Raw genomic sequence first — 8333 nt, 5'->3', positions numbered from 1 at the left:
ATGAAAGACATACTAATTCTCTTAAAGTCACACAAATGCAAAAGACCCAAACAATTAGGGCTTAGAAAAGAAGCAGCAGAGAATTCTACGTGCATGCCAGCATCTGAGTATTGCAGAAGGGATAGGAGAGTGTAAAGGTATTAAAAAACAATAACTAACTCTCTTCTAGACATTTGTTCATAGCAACTTAAGACGTGTTAGGTGTTTCTATTCTGTTAGCATTACAGAAGTTATATGGAGCTGGTACAAATGGACAGGTGAGAGAAAAAAACACTAGGTTAAATAACAAAAAATAAATTTATGTACAAAGACTTCGGTGGAACATTTTTTTTCATTGATGATTGGATTTCCTTCACAATCTGGATGACTGTTCCCAGTCAACTACATATCAACACCTAACTCATTTGCAGTTAAGGAACACTGAAAGAAAAAAAGTGAAACAATCTCCTGCTGGACACTCTTTTTCTTATTCAGTTAAAGACCCAGAAGAGGATGTACATAGAATAAAGCCTTCCATGTTTAAAAAAGTAATCCTGAAAAACACCACATGGCTCCTCCTTAAACAGTCACCTAAAGAAATAAATGCATTGCTCATGGACTGTATTTTACAGTACTTCATTAAACATATTTTTGCATTTCCACCTGGTGTGTTTCAAGAGAAGGGCAGCAAAGCCGGTCAAGGGTCTGGAACACATGTCCTATGAGGAGCGGCTGAGGGAACTGGGATTGTTTAGTCTGGAGAAGAGGAGGCTGAGGGGAGACATTATCACCCTCTACAACTACCTGAAAGGAAGCTGCAGAGAGCTGAGGATGAGCCTCTTTAGCCTAGTAGAAAGAGACAGGACAAGAGGGAATGGACTCAAGTTGCACCAGGGAAAGTTCATACTAGATATTAGAAGCGTTTCTTTCCAGAAGGGGTTGTTAGGCTTTGGAATGGGCTGCCCAGGGAGGTGGTGGAGTCCTCATCCCTGGAGGTGTTCAAGAGCAGGGTCGATTTAGAGCTTAAGGATATGCTGTAGGTGGGAACTGTGCTAGGCGAACGGTTGGACTAGATGATCTCCAGGGTCCTTTCCAACCTAGACGATTCTGTGACTCCGTGAAGGTACTTAGTAGCTTGATGCATGCCTTGTACACACAGTGCAGCAAGGAGTACTCTGGTGCTGCCTCCCCCCAGGACTGTGTGTGCACACTGGGTGATAAATGTTTCACAGAAACTTCATCAAGCAGCCTGAAATTGGAAGCTACTAGACTCTTTCTTTTCTCGGTTTCCATGTTCCCACTTACTTGCTGTCTTTCCCACTGACCCAGTAACTCTGACATTGATTTCTACATAATGAACAGTCCAAAGTTTGTTATATGACCTGCTGGGACTGACAAAATGTGCTCCTATCTGAGAATAATATGTAGCCTGTGTTTTGGTCATTCCTCTTGAGGAATTTAGGTTGATCTTCTCAGGCAAGTGAAGGTATGAACATAGTTTTGGGGAAAGCTACAGCAAATGAGTGAGATGGCTTCACTATCCAAACTTTCTTCAGTCATATTATACAAGAACAAACTTTTTTCTAGTCTTTGAAAAAACAGGCAGAGTCTTAACCCCATTCTGTGGATACCAAGTGGGCAACAGCCTTATTGTTACCTCTTTCTGGGTTGTAGGATGTATGCCATTTAAGTGGTAACTGTGATGTCTGGATGAATTTCGGGTTTGTGCTATAGTTATAACTGTGGTCTCTGTATACATAACACACTTAGTCACCAGCTCTGTTGGTGGTCCAGGGACTCCTCAGCAAGTCTTTGCATAAATGGGCTGATTTGGGACAACCAACAGATTTGAGACCATGGACAGCTTTGAGACAATTAACTGGTTTGAGACAAAGTGCTTGACTGAACATCTGCCACCTTCACGACAAAGCATTTGATTAAATGTCCCAGGATCTCTCCAGGTGGGACTTTCAGAGAGTCCCAGAAGTTCTTCTGCCAGATTCTGTACTACAGAGGGCGACTGACAGGCAATGTTTGTAGGCTTAAATGTGTTGATTTACACTCTGGACAAAGAATTACATAGGCTCAGTGACACCCAGGCAGTTCCAGCTGTAGAATTGTCTATGCTGAACAAAAATAGGTAATATTTTTGTCAGTTAGTGGAGACCTTTATTTGAGCCCACACACTCTTTTCTCTTATTGTAATCTGAACAGTTTTGTAATTTTATTTTTCAGAAGTTGCAGTAAAAACAGTCCACACATTTAATATTGCTGAAAAACTAAAAGTTAGCATTTCTTCAGTTAAGCCATTCAATCGATTGAAAGTGCTTTAAGCAAAAACATTGTATCTGGTAAAAATTCTGATAGTTTCACAATGCAAGAAATATGCTACTGAAAGTGTTATGGATGGCTTGAAAATTTATTTTATGTTATTACATCCAACGGTGAAGGTAACTATAACAACTTCTCATATTCACCCTCATTAGAAACTCAGCTGCATTCTGTAAATCAGAGCATGACTCATTCTTTTGAAATTAAAAGAGATTTTTACCGATTATTTTCACCTTTAAAACCACAGCATTATTTTTTTCCATCTAATATTATTTCTAAAAGTATTCTACTCCGGGTAGCTCACTGATCAGGCTTTTTCCTCAGCGACTACTTAAAACACAGGACAGAAATTAACAGCATTTCAACCATCTATTCGTACAGAGAAATTAAGAAGTCTCTAAGCATAGATTAATATAATTAAAAGGGTTATTTTTCAGATTTTCTCTATGACAAAGACTGAGACATTTGTGTCAAGAGCAGCACAAAATAATTCTGTAAACATGCTAAAGAATCACTTGCCAACATTGCAGAATATTAGTTGCAAAGATATTTAAGAGACCTTTTCTTAACAAGTTATTTTGTGCAGAGGAGTTTGGGGCAATACAGAGAGACTTTAGAAACCATGACTCTGCTTTTCTAATTCCACTTCGGCTGCTCTAAAGACAGTGGGAAGCAGATGCTTAGTTTCCACAGTCTCCCTGGAACTTTCTAAACTCCCATAAAGCAGATACAGAGAGTCATATGGAGAACTGTAGCATAAGCCAGATCTTCTGAACTCGGACTTCAGAAAACAGCATTGAAAACACAGAGACAATAATTTTCAATACTGATTTTACTTAAAAAACAGACAACCACTCTATAATTCACATAGGAGTCCATCCTTATTTAAATTTTAGAGTTGTATATTTGAGTGTGAAATTATTTAGGGATTTAACCACGACGGGCATGGAGTAGCCACTCATTTGAAATAGCAAGACAATTGAATAGCAAGATTTGTGAATAACAAGAAATAGCAAAAATCTGTGAAGGACTTATAGCTGATGGCAACACATATGTCATGCCAGAGTCCTTTTAACTACCTCTCTCTTCACTATTCTGCAATGAGTGCCATAAAGTAAAAATTCCCTTCCTCTGGATAACAGGTCTGGCTTTGATATTGTTTGATAATCAGAATATATGTACATTGCATCTTTTGTCATCATGAGTAATGGCAATATAAGTAAGGCAGGTCTTCCCTTTGGACAGCATTGGACATGTGCCAGAATTTTAGACCTAGTCATGCAAAACAGTGATATTTTTGGACCTCTTTTATGGACTCTTAGACAGAACAGGAGTTTAATTCCAATGATACATCACTGATCCTATCAATATAGTGACTCCTTGAAGCAGAAAAGGAACATCTACCATCCTTTAATATGCTGCATCATATCATTAATTTCTGTTTCTTCTAGGAGGCCAGGACACAGTGGTTTTGTTTTAGTTTTATTTTAGTCTTACAAGAACTTAATAAAAGATGGTGAGAAAAAACGCTTTTCTCAAAAATAACATTTTCCACCTTGTTTATTACTTACACAATTTTTCTTGGAAAAAAAAAAAAAAATCTTGGCATATTAGCTGACAATTTTATCAGTTTTTCTTGACAAAACATATGTAAAGAGAACAACAGAAAACACTTATGTCCAAGAAGCAGTAAAGAGATTGTCCTGGTTCAGTTAGGATAGGGTTAAGTTTCTCCAGCAGATGTCAGGTCCAGGGGTGGGAGCATGGGAATTTTTTCCTTTGTGGCTTAGGTCGCAGGGAGCAGGGGGCTGTCTGTAACCACTGCGGTATTTGTCTGTATATCTTTTGTCTTGTTCACTGTTATTATTGTTTACTGTTGTTATCATTGCTACTGTTGTTGTTCAGATTGTTTATTACACTGTTGTATTAAATTTTTTCCTATCTCAACCCGGGGTTTGTGCCCTACTTCTGTCCGAGGGTAGGGGAGGGACAACAACAATGTGGTCTACGGTCCCGGCAGGGCTTAAACCAACACAGCCTTTTTGGCACCTAACGTGGGGCACAAGAGGGCTAAAATAAGAATCAAAAAGGGACAGACCCTGACCAGAGTGTGTTAGAGCAATCTGTTGGGTATAATTTTTCTGTTTGTATTTCTATTTGTTTGATAAGAAAATGTTTGCAATGCTGGCCAACTTGCTTGCATGGTGGGGCTGGATTAATCCTTATATCCAGTGTATGATCCCAGTGCTGGCGTCTGTTATCGGTGGAAAATGTATAAAAGGTCTTATGTTGACGTACTGGCTACTGACTGCTTATAATGTGTTTGCATCACAGTGTGTGGGGGCGGGCCGGTACATGTTTGTTGCCCGGGCTTTTGTTAAGGGTCTCACCCCCTCTGTGGGTGAGCCAGGGGAAGAGATCCTCTTGGGTTTTGGGGATTTCAGTTATCCTTGGGGCATTCAGGCCAGTATATTTGCGGCACAATGTTTTCTGGGTGTCTGCCAGATATTGATTTGGGCCATACGGCACTTCACTAACAACAGCAGCACCCGGAAACCTGTCCCAAGGTCAGATAATAGTGAGTGGCAAGGTGTGTGGGAAAATATGGGCAAAGGCCTGAGTTGGTGGGCACCTCCAATGCTTTGGAATTTCACTCCTGAGCAAGTGCAGAGCCCTGATAAGCTGATGGAGTGCTTAGAAAGGGTGTGTTACAAAACTGGCAAAACCCAGGACACACAAATTGCTGCAATGTGTTGGGGATTTGCCCATGCATACCGTGTCCTCTTTAATACCACCCACTGGCCCTCGGGGTGGGGGTGGGGGGGAAGGCTACAGAACCTGAGAGTGAAGTTCCTGGCACAGTATCTGGGCCGGGGGAACAGGCAGAGTCAGTCACAATCACCTCCACCAGCACAGCAACTGGGCCAGAGAGCCAGCCAGTGCCGGTATCAGTCGCCCCGATACAGAAAACAAAATATACCAGAGAGTTAGCTCGCAAAGTGGGGGATGGGGATAAGCCAGGCCCAGCACAGGAAGAGGAGGAAGGACCAGAGGTGATCGTCCGATCTCTATCCCCGACTGAGCTGCGAGATATGCGGAGAGATTTTGGCTACCTGGGAGGCGAGCAGATTTGCACCTGGCTGCTCCGATGCTGGGACAATAGAGCCAGTGCTTTTGAAATGGAGGGGAGAGAGGCCTGGCAGCTGGGATCTTTGGCCATGGATGCTGGCATTGATAGGGAAATAGGGAAACAGACTCAAACCCTCAGCCTTTGGAAGTGACTCCTGTTCAGTGTAAGGGAGAGGCACCCCTACAAGGATGATATCCTACGTCAGCTAAGCAAACGGATTAACACTGAGAAAGGCATCCAGAACCTCAGGGAACTGGCTGTGTTTTGATGATCTATGGTGATCTGAATGATGAGCAGTCACCCATGGACACAGATCAGGCCCCTTGCACACACCTGATGAGGCAAAAGTTCCTGAAAAGTGCACCAGAAGCACACTCCAAAGCACTGGCATTAGTGTCCTGGTGGACAGACACCCACACTCTAACAGGGGATGGAGTGGTTGGCAAGCTCCGGCAATATGAGGGAAATCTCCCTTCATCTCACCATTCCCTGGTCTCAGCTGTGGAGGAACTGTCTCAGAGGGTCCAGAAAACGGAAGAGGACATGTCCTATGTTCCACCTGCACGGGCTAATTTCTCAGCCATTAGAAGTAAACATTTCCCCACCCAAGAGAAAGGCGGCAGAAGGTACACACCACGAGGCACCCTGTGTTTTTTCCTCCGTGACCATGGAGAAAACATGAGGAGGTGGGATGGACAGCTCACTGCCTCCCTAGCTGCACGAGTAGAGCAGCTGAAAGGGAAGACCATCACAAAAGGGGAGTCTTCCAAGAAAAGTGCAGCTCCAGTGTCCAGTCAGAAATCCCCCAGACAGAATAGAATGGTGAACGTTATGTCTGACACTCTTGAGGGGACCAGTGAATCATTCTTGCAAGAAGAGAGTGATGCTGAGCAGGATTAGAGGGGCCCTGCCTCCAGCCAGGTGGAGGAAAGGGATAATAGGATTTACTGGACAGTGTGGATCCAATGGCCTGGCACATAAGACCCACAAGAGTATAAGGCTTTGGTGGACACTGGCGCACAGTGCACCCTGATGCCATCGAGCTACAGTGGGATTGAATCCATCTGCATCTCCGGAGTGACAGGGGGATCCCAACAGCTGACCCTACTGGAACCTGAAGTGAGCCTGACTGGGAAGGACTGGCATAAGCACCCCATTGTGACAGGCCCAGATGCCCCGTGCATCCTGGGCATAGACTGTCTCAGGAGAGGGATCTTCAAAGACCCAAAAGGGTATGGGTGGGCTTTTGGCGTAGCTGCCCTGGAGGAGGTTGGACAGTTGTCCACCTTACCCGGCCTCTCAGAGGATCCCTCAGTGGTGGGGCGGCTTAAGGTTGAGGAGCAGCGAGTGCCGATTGCTACCAGGACGGTGCACCGGCGGCAGTACCGCACCAACTGAGATTCCCTGGTCCCCATCCATCAGCTGATCCATCAACTAGAAAGCCAGAAGGTGATCAGCAAAACTCACTCACCCTTCAACAGTCCTATATGGCCAGTGAGAAAGCCTAATGGCGAATGGAGGCTAACTGTGGGCTACCGTGGCCTGAATGAAGTTACGCCAGCAATGAGTGCTGCAGTGCCGGACATGCTAGAGCTCCAGTATGAACTGGAGTCGAAGGCAACAAGGGGTACGCCACGACTGACATTGCTAACGCGTTCTTCTCCATTCCGATAGTGCCAGAGTGCAGGCCACAGTTTGCGTCCACTTGGAGAGGCATCCGGTACACCTGGAATCGATTGCCTCAGGGGTGGAACCAGAGCTCCACCATTTGCCATGGACTGGTCCATACTACACTGGAGAAAGGTGGGGCTCCAGAACAACTGCCGTACTTTGATGACATCATTGTATGGGGGGACACAGCTGAGGAAGTCTTTGAAAAAGGAAAGAAGATAATTGAAATCCTCCTGAAGGCCGGCTTTGCCATTAAGGAGAAGAAAGTTAAGGGGCCTGCAACGGAAATTGAATTCCTAGGAATAAAATGGCAAGATGGCCGTTGCCACATCCCAATGGAGGTGATAAACAAGATAACAGCCATGGCCCCACCAACCTCTCAAAAGGAGACTCAGTCTTTCCTGGGCGCTGTGGGGTTCTGGAGGATGCACATCCCGAACTACAGCCTGACTGTGAGCCCTCTCTACCACATAACCCATAAGAAGAACGATTTTGAATGGGGCCCTGAGCAACAACAATCCTTTGAACAAATTAAGCGGGAGATTGCCCAGGCAGCAGCCCTCAGGCAAGTCCAGGAAGGGCAGGAGGTTAAGAACATGCTCTACATCGCAGCCGGGGAGAATGGTCCTACCTGGAGCCTCTGGCAGAGAGCACCTGGGGAAACCCGAGGCCAACCTCTAGGCTTTTGGAGCTGGGGATACAAAGGTTCTGAAGCTGATTATACACCAACTGAGAAAGAAAGAAAGAGACACTGGCAGCGTACGAAGGAGTTCGGGCTGCCTCAGAAGTGGTCGGCACTGAAACACAGCTCCTCCTGGCACCCCGACTGCCAGTGCTGGGGTGGATGTTCAAAGGAAAGGCCTCCTCCACACATCACGCAACCGATGCCATGTGGAGTAAATGGGTTGCGTTGATAACACAACGGGCTCAAATAGGGAACCCCAGCCGCCCAGGGATACTAGAGGTGATTACAAACTGGCCAGAGAGCAAAGATTCCGGGATGTCACCAGAGCAGGAGGTGACACGTGCTAAGGAGGCCCCACCATATAATGAGTTGCCGGATGAGGATAAGTGATATGCCCTGGTCACTGATAGGTCTTGTCGCATTGTGGGAAAACATCGATGACAGAAGGCTGCTGTATGGAGTCCCACGCGACGGGTCACTGAAGCTGCTGAGGTACAGGGTGAATCGAGCCAGTTTGCAGAGGTGAAAGCCATCCAG

This window comes from Athene noctua, chromosome 5, assembly GCF_965140245.1.
Source record: "Athene noctua chromosome 5, bAthNoc1.hap1.1, whole genome shotgun sequence".
NCBI classification, from domain to species: domain Eukaryota; kingdom Metazoa; phylum Chordata; class Aves; order Strigiformes; family Strigidae; genus Athene; species Athene noctua.
Note: the sequence above shows the minus strand (reverse complement) of the source record.